The sequence below is a fragment of the Sander lucioperca genome, chromosome 2 (assembly GCF_008315115.2).
Source record: "Sander lucioperca isolate FBNREF2018 chromosome 2, SLUC_FBN_1.2, whole genome shotgun sequence".
Taxonomy (NCBI): domain Eukaryota; kingdom Metazoa; phylum Chordata; class Actinopteri; order Perciformes; family Percidae; genus Sander; species Sander lucioperca.
Window position 1 is genome coordinate 7608043 of NC_050174.1, and position 15444 is coordinate 7623486.

A 15444-nucleotide genomic window follows, 5' to 3' on the forward strand; every position below is an offset into this window, starting at 1 on the left:
ATCCTAAAAGCCGATGACTACCGCGGCGAAATACAGTAGGTGCATCAGTATGGCTATTAAACTTTCCAATTTACCACAGCATTGGTTTAAGAACCACCTACAGGCTTGTACTTTCCTTTCTTTTCTCTTCAACTCATTTCTCATTGCACTTGGTCTCTACCTTTAACGCCAACTGTTGACTCTCTATTCTCACTCAATAAGCAATAACAACTGCCCGTTTCCTGGAAGAGAATTACCTGGATGTTTTTTTCTTGATTATTAACCTTTACATTAAATAAAACACATGTCCTCAACAAGCTATTTTTTAAGTAATGTACATGAGCCAACTGAAGTGGATTTTATAGGAGATGCCCTAAACTGTGTTGATCGAATGTCTTCATTACACAAACCATGGCAACTGAGCTGTGGCAACAAATTACACCCATAAATCATCCAAGACAATTATTGCGTCTGTAATCTAATCAAGAATAAAGCATTTAATTTGCATAAAGCACGTTCTTCCTTTTTTTTCTCAGCTGAAGCTGCAGGGATGTTGCAGGGTAGACAGAGCAAGGGATGCTTCTGGGGATGAAGAATTGAATAAAATTGTCAATTTCATATGCTTTAGTCTGATAAAAGTTGTTTATCCCACGCTGTATTTTCTTTCGCTATTGTATGTCCAAGGGGGGAACGAACAGGGGGGAGAAAGGAAAAGGGAGAGAGAGGGGGAATTACTTTCTCTTTTCTTTGTCATCTCTCTCTCTCTCTCTCTCTCTCTCTCTCTCTCTCTCTCTCTCTCTCTCTCTCTCCATGCTCCTGTGAATCTCATTCAGGAGAGGAATGAAAACACTATTCACTGGGAGAATCACTTTAACACTGAGGAGAATACCAATACTAAAGCCTGGATACAACCTCAATCTCACAAGCCGCTCTGTTCTCCTCCCTCCTTCCTCACTCCTTGGCCTACTCCTCTTATTCTTACACTGTTTTATTTTTTGTACCGCACTCTATATTTTGTAAAGAGAAAAAAACTAAAATGGATTTCCCCTCACCCTCACCTTTATCATGCAGCGAAGGTTGACCGAGTGACACTTGGGCTGTGTATTCCAACTTTCTACATATTAGAAATAACAATTGGCTTTTTCTTTTCTTTATGCAGTAAGGTAAACCTCTGCGGAGGACTGAAATGTGTTTTTCTCCTGAACCTTGACCCGGAAGTCCTCCAGTAATTGACTGATTGATGAGCAGGAAGTGGCATGAGGCAGAGAGGTTAGCCCTGAGGGAGCTAACACAGTGAATGACGGAGAGAGGTTGCACTGAGCCAGAAAACCTATCCGTAAAAATGTGATCCGGCTCTGTACTAGAGTCTAAAATGTGAATATTTAAGACAGGACGTGTTTATGTCAGCATCAAAAACTATAATAGTGAAATGTAGATGCTGTAGTATCATTGAAATGCATCTCATAGGGATTACTGTTACTCCAGACATTTATTTTGCACATGCTGAGAATGCTGCTGCAGGTGAGGCACATCCTCCATCTATATCAATGTGGTGTAATAGAACGCTAAAAACTCTTAGCCAAACCATCTCACACTGCCTCTTGTAATACACAAAATAAATTGAGCACAAAATTACTTAAGTGAAACCCCTAAGTCTTCCAGTGGCCATTTTGTTACCAGCTGCCACACATGGGTAACAGGAGGGAGCGAGACAGAGTCAGTCTTTAGTGAATTAGGCTCTTTTTGTGGAAAAGCAAATTGCTTCCTTGTGTGTTGAATCCTGATCTAAAATGCTACTTTTTGTACAGCACTGCAGACTGTATGTTCAAACACACACACACACACACACACACACGCACACACACACACACCACACTTGTGCAGGTGGAAGTGTGTGTGGATTTCTTTCTCTTGTAAAAGCTCTCCTTATAAAAAGCAACCAAAGAGAAGACATAAAGAGTAACAGTGGAGCTCTGTGCCTCCTCCTCGGGCTTTTAATAGATAACATTTTTGAAAACCTTAGCTGCTATTCCCTTACACCTCCCGCACACTCTCAGTGATAAAGTAGCTGGTTGTGTGTGTGTGTGTGTGTGTGTGTGTGTGTGTGTGTGTGTGTGTGTGTGTGTGTGTGTGTGTGTTGGTGTTCACAGCAAAAAGGGTAGAGTTAATCAAGCTGGATGCTGGCAGGAGGCCACCAGCAGGTAATAAAAGCACAAGGACCCCCCAGAATCCCTCTACATACCCACGTCATTTTATGAATAACTATACACACACGCACACTCTCACTCACACACACATACATACTCCTCAGTCACCTTGTAGCCTTGCAAAAAGCAAATGCACACAGCTAAGACCAGAAAAAAACATGAAGAAAACACACATAAAGTCAAACTATATTAGCAATAAACAATCCATACAACTCAAAGCAGACAATCAATCAAGTACACACACAGACAGACAGACAGTCACTTAGCCAATTTCTCTACCCAGACGGAGCAGCCCCATGGGGGCAATCGCCCAAAACTGCATTAGCTTTAACAATAAACACATTTTCAGGCCTAATGATGTTATTACTGCTGTAGCATCAACATGTTAGCTATGGGTGCTGGGAGCTTAAACATACACAAAATAACACACATTTATTAGAGCAACAAGGTCAGCAACTGTGGACTTCAGGTGAGGAAGAGGAAGGAAATGTTACCGACATTTAGTTTGTCTAGTTAAGCGTGCGAACGAACACAAAAACACGGCTTCAGACACACATTATCAAGCCACGTTGAGCAGAGTTTCCCAACATACACATGCACACAAACATTCACACACATGCACGCACACGCGCGTATGCATGCACGCACACATGCACACACGCACCCACGCACGCACGCACACACACACACACACACACACACACACACACACACACACACACACACACACACAACAAGTTAATCTTAAGAAGGTCCCAGCCTTTCATTTCCTGATGGCCCCCACTGTGCAAGCCATCAGGGCGCGCAATGAAGTGAGCGACTGCAATTTATTTACATCAGAGCAGACCTGTTGATGATAGACTGATGCTTCCAAGAAAAGCGACAGAATCAGTTGTTTAAGCAAATGCCCCAAAAACAACACATGTTTATGCTCAAGTGACAAAGCCCTCTAACAGCTTTGTATGTCAGGCGGAAAGGAGGAAGTGGCGTGACGTTGTTACAGAGCCACAAAGACCGCATAGGAAGGTGCTCGGGGTGGATGGATGCGTCAACAAAAAGACTTTAACACGAGAGACAGATGTTTTTTCCTTAACCCTAACCAAGTTTTTTTTTTTTTTTGTCTTAACCTAACCAAACCTTAATCATAAGATCAGATAACTATTTATTTTTTCAAATGGTAATTGAATGAATTACAAACAACTTGGAGGACTTTTTTTGTTTGTTTATATTTGTTCATGTTCCGTACCGCCTGCTTCATGTCCATCAGTCTGTACTTGTCACATACAGCTTCTCCTTACTGCCATCAGGTAGAAGGTACCACAGTATAACTGCCTGCACCTCCAGAATAGGGAAGAGCTTCTTCCCTCAAGCAGTCAGACTGTTGAACAACAAAACACGATGCACATTTTTCACACTGAACTGAAATGCACTCCGGCACTTTTTTTCTGCTGCTAAATTCTATATATTTTATGTCCACCTCACAGTGAACCTAACTTATAACAATCAGTGCTCTGTTACAAGTCTACTTATGCCCTGTCTTTTGCTGTCTGTCCTGTCCCTTGTCTGTCTTAAATGCTCTACTTTAAGTAGTAATTACACATTACGTATAATCTATACTCACTCAAATGTCGTTTTTATATATTTTAAATGTAACAGCGTGCTCAGCGTGTAACACCACTTGATCCATGGTGAAACGTTGTTTTGTCTCACTCTATACAGTGTATATGGTTGAAATGACAATAAAACCCACTTGACTTGACTTGACTCTGAATAGCTGCTATCTATATACAGTAAGTGGCTTTACATAGCACAGCTGAATGGAATAGTTGAACTTTGGTTAAGGACAGACATTGTTTTTTTGCGTCTCACATCATCAAATTGTGCATTAGTGGACATGATGTTTTCAGAGCATGTCATGATCATATTGAGAATAAAATAAATTAGACTTTTTGCATTTGAGTTTTTGATCATAGTTTGGAGGAAGTATTCAACGTGAAGGTAGTAGTAGCTTCTTATAAATGCTGTCTGACAGCTTTGATACGAGCGCAGCCTGCTTGTGTTTATATTTGGCAGTCAGGGTAATGTCCGCAGATTGGTGCCGGAGGGTTTGCAGATGACAGGAATGTCAAAGAGAGCGATAGCTTACTGGCAACGCGCTGTTACGTGTCTGTAATTGTGGCCAGATTGGAACTTTCTTAAAGGCTACACAAGCAGAGCATAAAGAGTGATTGTGTTTTGCATAGGTTCAGGAATTTTGTGTAGTAATAAATGTCTTGGTGGAACAAAATTATGAGGAAACACTGTCAAACCAACTATTTCTTTGGTAGAAAGTAGTTCCAAAAAGAACAGTTCACAACATGTTTCTGGATGTTTTTTTTGAAGTAATTTTTTGTAATCCTGTGAGCAATTCGAGTCATCAGCATTGTGTTGGGTGGATGCTCAAGAAAACTCAGTGAGAGACCAACCCTTTAAACATAAATAAAATTAGTAAAAAGCATTTTGAGAGAGAGAAGAGTAGTAAGCCTATGTGTTGCTTTTCCAGGTCCTTTTCATGATTGCTGGAACTGAATAAAAGCCAAAGTGTTTTACAGAATGAATAACAGCGGGGGAATGCAAGCAACGTTAGAGGTTTCTGCTGTGTGACAATCTCACAGCATTGCAGAGCAAAAACAGACCTTACACACGGGTGTGAACACAACACCCGCAACACCAGACCACACTAAAAGTGTACACTTTTACAACCCACATAAATACCATATTGCTCAAACTAACAGAGAGTCAGACCACCGTCCATAGTAACACCTGTCCACAGGCAGGCTGGAGGTAATAGTGTTTTGGGTGAGGTGTAAAAGTAAAAGAGTGCAGAGACGGTTAGAAAGACAGCCAGGTAAGAATAATGCATTGATCCATTTATGGGATAACAAAAATGGAACACATCCAACCACCTAAGGCTCCCAAATGGGGAGGATCCTCTGGCAGGTGTTTACACTTGTCAGCCCTGGCCTGATAAATCAGAGAGAAAAGACAGGAGGAGCTGTCTGCTTGAACCCAGGGGGCCATGATAAGAGGAGGTAATGGAGTGGGAGCAAGAGGGAGGAACCCGCCTGTCTTTTTTGAGAACAAGAGCCAAACTAGCATCCAATGTAAGCAAACAAATACAGACACACTCACATGCACACTCCCACAAGCAGTCCTTGAGCTATCAATAAGCGTACTAGTGTTTTCCTTTTCTTCCCCCATCTTTCGTCTCTTAGATGTTGCATTTAAATGAATATCTGTATGGAGGTACTCCATCATGGTTTGATTATTAAAAGACAATGAAATGGACATGAATCAGGCACCCTGTAGCTGTAGCCCCTTCATTGAAAAGAAGCCCGAATGCAAGAACGTCTCCCTTTAAAGAGGTGACGGATTGATTCTGGAAGCGGGCCAAAGACGACTCAAAAAGACGAGAGGGAACGAGGGACAGAAGAACAGCGAGTGAACAGAGGCAAAGTGCCAACTTAGAAGAACAGCAACCTAACAAAGAGATTTAGTGACTAGAGATAAGCTGCTATCTTTATAACTCTGCCTCTGTGATCTAAAAGCCATTAGGCCTGGACATGCCTCTGTGCTTCTTAATCACTGAAAACAATTATCTGTCGCAAAGCAATGGATATCCTTTTTCTGGATGTATTGAGGACACTCTTTGTAGCAAATTACCATATATTTAGAAATACGGAGAATAAAAAGTCAAATGTACAAGGAGAGGAAAGGAAATGAAAAGAAAAGAAAAGACGGGAAATTTGAGGGAAGAGGAAAGGAAAGGAACTGAATGGAAAGGAAAAGATAGCAAAGCAGAAAAGGGAAGAGGAGGAGAGGTTCATGGGTGTTCTCTGTCTGAGAATGATCCAAAGTAAACTGACATCACACCAACCCTGCCACCAGCAGAAATCAACCAAGGAGAAAGATGAGAGGAGATAACTACCTACGACTCACTACATTGTTTTTAAAAGTAGGTCAAAAACTTGTTAGGCTGCATGGGCAGCGATGAACTCCCAAAACTCTGGAGAAACTCTAACAGCTAAAAGGTTTAGCACTAGACAAAAATATGTTACATGGAGTTAGATTAGCCTTAAACCTGACCAGTAAGCACTCAACACACGAAGCAAAGAATAAAGTGAAAATATAATACAGTTATACCTACAGAATGTTCCGGAATACGAGACGGTACTGTCTCTTAAAGCTTTTCTGCTTGACTCTGTGGGTGTCTCACCCTCTCTTTTCCGCTCTTTTTAGCCATGCAAGCGCTGTAGCTCTAGGAGAGGCAATGTTGGTCAGTCAGTCGGTAGTGCCACTATTTTGAACACGATAGAGATTTATGGTCCCTAGAGGATGAACCCTACTGTCTTTGGTTAACCCTGACCTTTCTAATAGAACCAAAATAAAGTTGAAATTGTTGTTTTTAGTGGCATGTTTCAACAACTGCTGAATGGATTGCCATACAATTTGGTACAGACATTCATGCTCCCCTCAGGATGATTTGTAATCACTTTGGTGATCCTTTAACTTTCCATCTGGCGCCAGGATCAGGTCAAGCCATTTGTGCTCTATGTTCCCTCACTACCTCTTTAAGACTTCATGAAAATGTCCGTTATGGTATCACCGCCATTACTCCCGTTCTTCACTCTCTTCATCCTCCTAATTCTCTTTTCACTTCTCTTAATCTCCTCGAGAATTGCAACAAAGAAGAAAAAGTGCTCCTTTGATTTGTCTGTGAAAAAGCATTTATGAATCAAAACAAGCCCCCACTCGGTGACACACATTCAACCACACACACAAACACAAAGCCCAACTCACATCACACACACAACTGGTGCTTAAGAGATTGACCCCAAAAAGGGAACGAGGTTACATTTAAATATCAGAACCTTTTCTAGGCCTGTCAATCATCACTCGCCATGATACAAGCGGGGAAATTTAATCAATCTGGATGCAGTTGATTCAAAGCTGTGTGGGCTAAGAGAAAATTGCTGCTGATAAGGACATGCTTGGTAACACATGGCCTTCTCTCTTTTCATCCAATTATCTCTTTGGTCTGATGCTACAGTACACCGTCTGCCTTTCTCATTGTTTGACATCATCACCCTGTCTATCCCTTTTCTCTTTATTTACCTTGTAACATAAGGTCACACCTTTGTCAATCCATAGAGGAGCTGGTCATTTTGCGTAAAGTTCATTCTTCTAGAGTTTGACCCTGGTCAATGGAGCAGAAGGAGCTGGAGGATACAAACTGAAACAGTGTTTCTCCTGAGGTGCAGCAGAGACAAAATAGCAGTAAAAAAAAAAGAAGGCAGAATGTCACTGAGCTAAATGCCACATTAACTCCACAGAGAGAGCTGGTGGAATGAACAAAGCTCAGCACCCTGTGGAGCAGTGATGGGGATGTTGAAACTGTCACACGGCATAATGCACATTTTACTTGGAAACTCACTTTATGAAGGCCGACTGTGGGGTGCCTTCAGGCTATGCTGCACCATGCCATGCTATGCTTAGTCATGATACAAACCTGGGACTCCCAGCCTGTAAGGTTGGTGAGTCAAGTAATGCTGTAAATTAGGCTGCCTGGGGTTGTAAACAGGTAACAATATGGTTAGAAATGCGTGTCCAATACAGGAGGAACTAAATTTAGCGGCAGATAAGACTTCAAGGGGTTAAGCACATCCTCCTCAGGCTCTCGTCCTCAGTAAACATCAGCTAAGCCATCAGCTGGGAGAAGCATAACAGAGAAATCTGCTCCTGTGGGTCTCTGGTTAAGTATTTCCAAATCCAAAATGCATGAGCCCTAAAATGATTTTTTGTGTAATTTCGAGAAGGGAAGAAAAAACTGGCTCGCTGACGGGAGGAGGGGAAAGCTTGATAGACTTACAGCAATTCATGCATAAGTAGTACTTTGAGTCATAGCAGACATTCAATTGCTAGAGGAGTATGGGAGAAGTAGCTCAGGGACACTGTGTTCCTGGGGTAGTATTCCCACAAATAAAAGAGGATGCGCAATCAATAAAACAATAGCTGGCTGGCTCAAGAGTTACTAATAGTTACAAACCCTTTTCCTCAACAGACCTGGACTGCAAATGAGAAAAGTCTTAAAGTCAACATTCAACTGCAGCTCACTAAGTAGTTTTTACTATGTATATAAAAGGCTCAAGGAGAGTTGGATGAAATAAATGGAATTTTCTATCGTTGCTGAACCTTGACTCAGTAGCCATAAAGTTGTAATAAATACAGCATGTATATGAAGGCATGAAAATCATATGATCATCAGCATCTGTAACTGACATGACCTCTTCTTGGACAGAGGCAGAGACTTTGATAATAAAATAGCACCTAGCACCTGCGTTTAACCTTGTATAGCAATTCAACTCAATGTCAAGACATCTAGCAAAAAAGTGTAAATGCCTCCAATAATTATATATATATATATATATATATATATATATATATACACACACTACACTACTTTTCTTTGCATATGCTTTGACACTCAACTTATGCAGCTGTTTTTGTTGTGTTATTTTTTCTCTCCATGCACCTAAACTGGAAAAGCAGACACAGGATATAAGCGAGTGGCCTGCAGGGACTGAATAAGAGGTGTGATGGTTTTCTGTCATTGTATCCATCTGGTGCAGTTTTCACATCTCACAGCCTCCTGCGTCTTCATAATAGGTGTGCTTCAGAGTTTTACAAGGTGTGATACAATCTCTATCTGTGCCTCATTGTGTACCTAATGCAATCCTTACTCTGCTGCTGTTCAGCAAGCTTTGCAGAGCACTGTGCCGCTTTTCAAAAATCCATCAATCATGCATTTTTAGTAACAGCACGATTAGTAATGTAATGCTGCAAACAGAAAGGAGCCTACTGGAGACATTAGTATACACATATCAGTTATACGTCCTTGTGACCAAAGAAAAAAGTAAAAGCCATAAAAATGCCATGTTACCTCGTGAATAATGCTGCTCGATAACACAAAATACCATGTGCATCTGTTTCAGTCAAAAAACCTGCAAATGTAGCATGATTTCATTTGCTGTTTCACCATCACAGAAAATCATTTCAGCTCTGTTAATGGCATTTTCTTTTTGAGATCCCAGTTTATTTGATGCAGGTTCCATTATGCTAAGTGATTGAGTCTGTGTCCTAGCTGATAACTGGCTAGCTGGCCTTCCGTTCCACAGCAACGGCCTATCAGATCTGACTGAGCATGATGCTAATCTCTATTAAGGTAATGTGCTGACCACGGGTGAGGGGAGAGCAGAGCGCACCACGAGCACACACTTTCTCAGTCTCTCTCTCTTTCTCTTTCTCTCTCTCTCTCTTATTGTCTTATTGTCTTATTGTCTGTCTCTGTTCCTTATTCACTTTTCTGTACATCACATTTTCTCTTTCTCTTCCTTTCCCTCCTTCTCTCAGTTCCCATGCCCTCCCTGCAACTAAACACCACATACATCTTCAGAATGGAATACAACCTCATCCCACAGACTCCGTTTCTCTCCATTTCCCTCTATGACAGGAAATATATATATTTATAATGGAGGATGAAATAAACTAAACACAATTATGTTCTGTGGTGGCCCTTGATATTCTGATTCTGATAACAGAGTATCTTGTTTTCTGTTAGTGCATCATATCCAATAGCATTATGAATCATCTCCGATAAACCAGGACATTCAATCCTACTGCTGCTGCTGCACAGGGCCACAGTCACTGACTGGCAACACATTGTACCACAAACAGCCGTTGTATTGCCAATGTACAGAATAAATGTTATCTCCACGGACCATATTGTAGTAGTGATGTAGCCTGCATCCAGCTCTAAACTAATGAACAAGATGACAATGCTCTAGCGGGCAGAACATTGAGACCTGCCACTGTGCAAAACAAAATGTATGAAAAGAAAATGTAGTACACAATGTTGCATAGCCTACTGCAAGTAAATGTTGTCAGTCTGCCGCAGAGTGGTAATTGTCATTTCCATTACCGTTATGTCACAAGATGAAGTAACACAGCACAAGAAGCACAGTGATCAACATGGGAAATACTTTTAAAGGCTGGTTTAACTGCCAATAAATTACACTGCAAGATGGCGAGAGATGAGAGGAAGGAAAAAGCAGAAGTAAGTTGATGGAAGAGATTTAAAAGAAAGAAGATGGTTTCAAAGACACATAACAGAAGTGATATAAGCATGTAATCCCTCAGGAAACCAATGTCTCTGTCTCTAAACTTGATTAGAGCCAAGCCAATCAGTGCAATTAGACTAGTTGTGTCACTACACCCACACTGCTGTTGACTAGCATGTCTGTTGCTAGCTAGCTGTCAACATGACAACATGACAAGAACTAGCTACAATCAAACCCCCACTTAGTGATAGCCTGAGGTAATTTTTAAAGGAAAATAGTTACATTGAAATCCTTCCTTGTACCCTGTCTTAGATCCTAAAGTAAACTCTAGTAAAATGTATTTCCCTAACTGTTATCCAAAAAGTCAGTTCATCTATTAAAAGTAAAGCAATTTATGACCATGCCATAAAATCTATATGCAAGATGTTGAACGCATTACCTACAAAGCCTACTTAGTAGTGTAGGCTAATTATCCATTAACAATTAAGTATGAACCTGGAAACTAAATCCCTTTAGGTGTGTATGTACGTGGGGCTGGATTATTAGTTAACCTCAGTTAACTCAAGATGTGTTTATGGCTGCTGTGCATACAGCACTTTGGGTCGTGTATAAGCTCATTTGCCAACAAGTTACAATGCAACAACAAGTTATAAATAGAACGTGATGTTTTCTAATGTCAAAGAAGTCATTTGCATGACTGGCACTGAAGCATAAGTAAAGAAACATTGAATGCCAGGTTTATGTAATGAGCTGTATGAATACTGGTGCCACAAGAGAGGTGCATTCTTTATAATGAGAACACAAAATCAATACAGACAAGCAGCTCTGCAGAACCACAAGTTCATTTATGCAGGAGTGTAAAAGACAGCCTTGGGATAAAAGTGAATCGAGTAAAAAATATTATGTGATCAGCATAGGGAAAAGAACTACAATTCTCTTGCTGTACGTACTGTTGTTGCCTAATGTAAGTGATGTCGGGGTAATGCAAGTGCCCATAGCACTTTAAACGCTTGGCTGGTTGGGTAGCATGAGCGAAAAGTACACATGTTAATTGTAAATGTAACAGCGTGTGACAACTAAAAATACTTGCTGTTTTCTTAAGGGCGGTCTTTTGAAACAGAGGAAAGTTGGCTTTGACCTCTCTTTGACACAAAGAGAGGTTTTATAAGAGAAAATAAAATTAGGAAAGATGGAGGTAAGGCATACAAAAACAAAGGGAACCTGACCTTGTGTTTGTTTAACAGCTGTTTGAGACTCACGTTTCTCATATGCACAGCAATTATGCTGTAATTACAGTGTATGGTTTCAGTGAGAAGAGCGTTCAAAATCACGTACTAACTGGTAGAGAACAGTATGAAATTACATCCAAATCACCTCATTTTGATATCATAAGTTTCGGAATACTGTGTGTAGAACCTAACTGGCATTTGTGTTGGAATGTATTTCAAGTGTCAGATGAGACTTTTACAAGCTACAAGATCCTTCTCAGCATCTCACTCGCTCAACTCTGCCCTTCCACAGGAAAATGTAGGCCTATATATTGCAGTCTCTGCCTCCCGTCACAAATTTCAGCAAAGCACAGATGACGGTTCTCCGATAAGTAATTTTCCATGCTGTGTCACAGCGTCTTTGTGATCGCTAACTTCTTATATCAGCTGTGTCATGCAATTTTTCTAATGGAAATGTTGCATTAATTCAGTGGCTAGGGCTATTCATCATGGCTGTAAATTTCCCTCATGGGGGTCTAAGCTGAGCTGGACCAGGCCAGGCCAGGTTAGCTTTCAAGGAAGAGGCAACAAATAAAAGGGCTCTGTTTGGAGTGTTTAATGCTTACTGCTTTCTTCTTCTCCTGAGAGGACAAAGAAATTAAAAGACGGAAAACTAAAACTTTTGCTGTCTCTGGAAAACAAAAGACTACTGCAAGCTCCAATGTTTTGGAAATGTTGTACTACAACTTCAATTCAAGAAATACTTGCTCAATTGAATAGGTTTTGGGAATTCTACAGTCATTGGATAAACCTTTGTAACCATATATTTACGTTCAAATCAACTGCTATCATGTTAAAACCAGGTTAAATTCTGTGACACAATGTAATGATGTTACCCAACAACGCTGAAACAACAGATACATCATAATCCATTCAAAATAGTTAAACAAAGAAAATAGAACATTGGAATTAGTATAATTTCCAGAGTGCAAATGAGCTGTGAACTGGCAGGAAAACATGTTTACTGTTTGTGATAACACTGCAGTTGCTGAAAACTTGCAATCTGGAAGGTGGAGGATACAATTATTCTTTCTTATCTATATTCTCTTTTTCACACCATAACTCACTAAGTGTTGTTCCTCTCAAGTGATAAAAGCTTTAACAGCATCCCATTTCACGCTTACAAATCCTGATTACTTTTTGTTTTTAGAAAAACTTTTTATTTCAGCAACTTGCCAGCAGACAAAGAGTTTATGAGAATAAACAAGACACGCAAGGCTTCTGCTAAAAACCTCAGTTCCTCTGGCTTTCATCTTTAACCTTGTAACCCTCTAATCTCTTCCATTACCCCACTCAGGCAACATCTAAAGATCTGCATTTACTACTTCCTATCAGCATAAGGACAGAGGAGGGAAAATAAAAAGCGAAGGGAGCCAGACGGAAGGTGGCAAGAGCCTCAGCCCTGACCGCTTGTTCTCAGTCTGAGTGATAATGAAGGATGGAGTGTGAAGAAAAGAGACTGCAGTGATGGGTTGTTGCGCAATCCAGCATGTGGCTGTATGTTCTTGCCCTTGCAGGTGTTGTGTTACAGTCAGCCGGTCAGATGGTGGGCGTGTGCGTATACCTGCAGCTCCCAGGCTTTACACAGTGGAAACACAGAGGGAAACCAAAGCCTGTCAAGCCCACTCTCCATGATGTTAAGCTAATGCCAAGATTGCTGCTTCCTTTCAATCAAAGCCCTGAAAAAAATCTAGCTATTTCCCTTTCTACCTGCCTCTTTGTCTTTCTCTTTGTCTGTCTCCTGTTCTGTCTGGCTGACTGACTGCCAGACAACAAAAGTACAGTACATCAGGTATAAAAACGATTTAAACCGGCTTCTCTTCATTATACGCTCTCACAGTTCATGAAAGGCAAGGCAATTTATTTATATAGCACAATTCAGACACAAAGGCAGAAACACAAGCAAGTAAACAGAACATTAACAATCATAAAAACAAAAACAAAACAAACAATAACAAAAAAACTGTAGATTTGAAAGACTTTAGAAGCAATAGGAATGACTATATCTAAATGACCTCAGGGAAAGCAATGGCAAAGTTTTAAGCCTTGATTTAATGAAACACAGGGTTGTGGCACAGGGTGTTCAGAAATATACCAGATCTGTGGTGCATAGAAACTAAAAGCTGCTTCTGCATGTTTGGTTCTGACCCTAGGGACAGTGAGCAAGCCTTACGGTGGAAAGATCTGAAGAGGGAGTTTAAAGAAAAGTTAGGGAATGGTTACTGAAGTGTGCTAGAGAAGGAGCAGACTTAAGAGAGAGAAAAAAACAGTAATGAAAGTTGCCTTTTTTGGTTAAGCAGACACATCTATCATAACTGTTTATCATGTCAGTCCATTTTTTAGGAAAGTTTGATGAATCACGTGGAGGGAGGCCCATTTTCTGTCTCAAACACTTTGGTATTTGGACAAAAGAACTCTTTCTTAAACCTAAATGATTTAGAGCCAGAAGACATTGATACATGACCGCAGCAGCAGGTCTGTACACCTTTATTTTGCAGTACAGTGCATTCTTTTATAGATGATTGATGATTGCTTGTTTTGTTGAATATCTGTACCAAATTGCATGGCAATCCATCAAAGTTTTTGAGACAACTAACTCAAAACTACAAATGTCCAGCTCATGGTGGAGCTACATAGAAAAGTCTGAGGATCTTCAAAATCATTTTTGAATATTCCTCCAGGGAACATACATGTTTGTACAAAATGTAGTGAAAATCCATCCAGTAATTGTTGAGATATTTCAGTCTGACAAACCAACCAAACAGCCATTGCCATCCAAAGAGCTATTCCACCATGGCTAACAAATAGGAGTCGGAAAATACACCCATCTCCAGTCTTCATTGGTTGAGAAGATGCAGCAGGCAATGGGACACCATGTAGCTATTATTTCTGACACTGGGATACTGCAAAACTACCATCGTTAGAAAGAGATAATGAAAGGAAACAGAGTACACAAAAGATGTTAGTGCCTAAGAGTTTTCAATTGTTTTGTGACATCCAGAGATTTGAAAACATGCATTTGTAGGCAAGCCCAGCAGCCCACGCAGCCTCTGGTACACTGTGTGAATATCTCTTCTTAGCTCGAGAAGCAAGCACTGTTCAGACATACACACTCCTACTTTGTGTACAAAGGTCAGGAGAGCAGTGGCATTTCATACATTTCATCCTTCACTGCGGCGATGTATACGTGAGCTAACAGCCAGCAAATGTAACTTCCATTTCCTCAGTGATTTGTTGCAGGACAGTATATCAGGGCAAGCATGTGTGCATTTGAATGCATCTTCCTGTGTGTGTGTGTGTGTGTGTGTGTGTGTGTGTGTGTGTGTGTGTGTGTGTGTGTGTGTGTGTGTGTGTGTGTGTGTGTGTGATCTCTAACTAACCATCTCATTTCCCCATTGGAAGACTTAGTCTGGCTGTGACTGCATCCTTTGGCACACTTGCATTAACATTTCATCTTGATTGTCTCTGTCAAAGTAATTCATCATCATCGACTGAAAAGACTGTGGCTGGAGCCTCCCCCGACACTCTCTCTCTCTCTCTCTCTCTCTCTCTCTCTCTCTCTCTCTCTCTCTCTGTTTTTAGTTTCTTTCACTATTCCCATTCCTGCCCCCGTCTCTGGCTTTACCTTTGCTTCCTCTCTGTGTTCCTCTATCTCTCTCGTGTCCATCTGGCTCTTGAGATAAACACAAGTCTGGCTCTCCTCATGCAGACAAAATATCTATAAAGATGAGGGTAATCACAGTGAACTGGGCTGGTTTGGCTGTTTAGTCCAAGCGACCCTCCAGCAGAACATAATCCATCTGTCTACCTTATTTTTCTCTACCTCAGTCATTC

At 40.8% G+C, this 15444-nt stretch overlaps 1 protein-coding gene across 3 annotated transcripts in view; it reads right to left on the reverse strand.

Moving 5' to 3' along the window:
- The window catches only part of sema6a (sema domain, transmembrane domain (TM), and cytoplasmic domain, (semaphorin) 6A), a 113791-nt gene that overhangs the window by 67310 nt on the left and 31037 nt on the right, over window positions 1–15444 (reverse strand). The window lies entirely within an intron of this gene.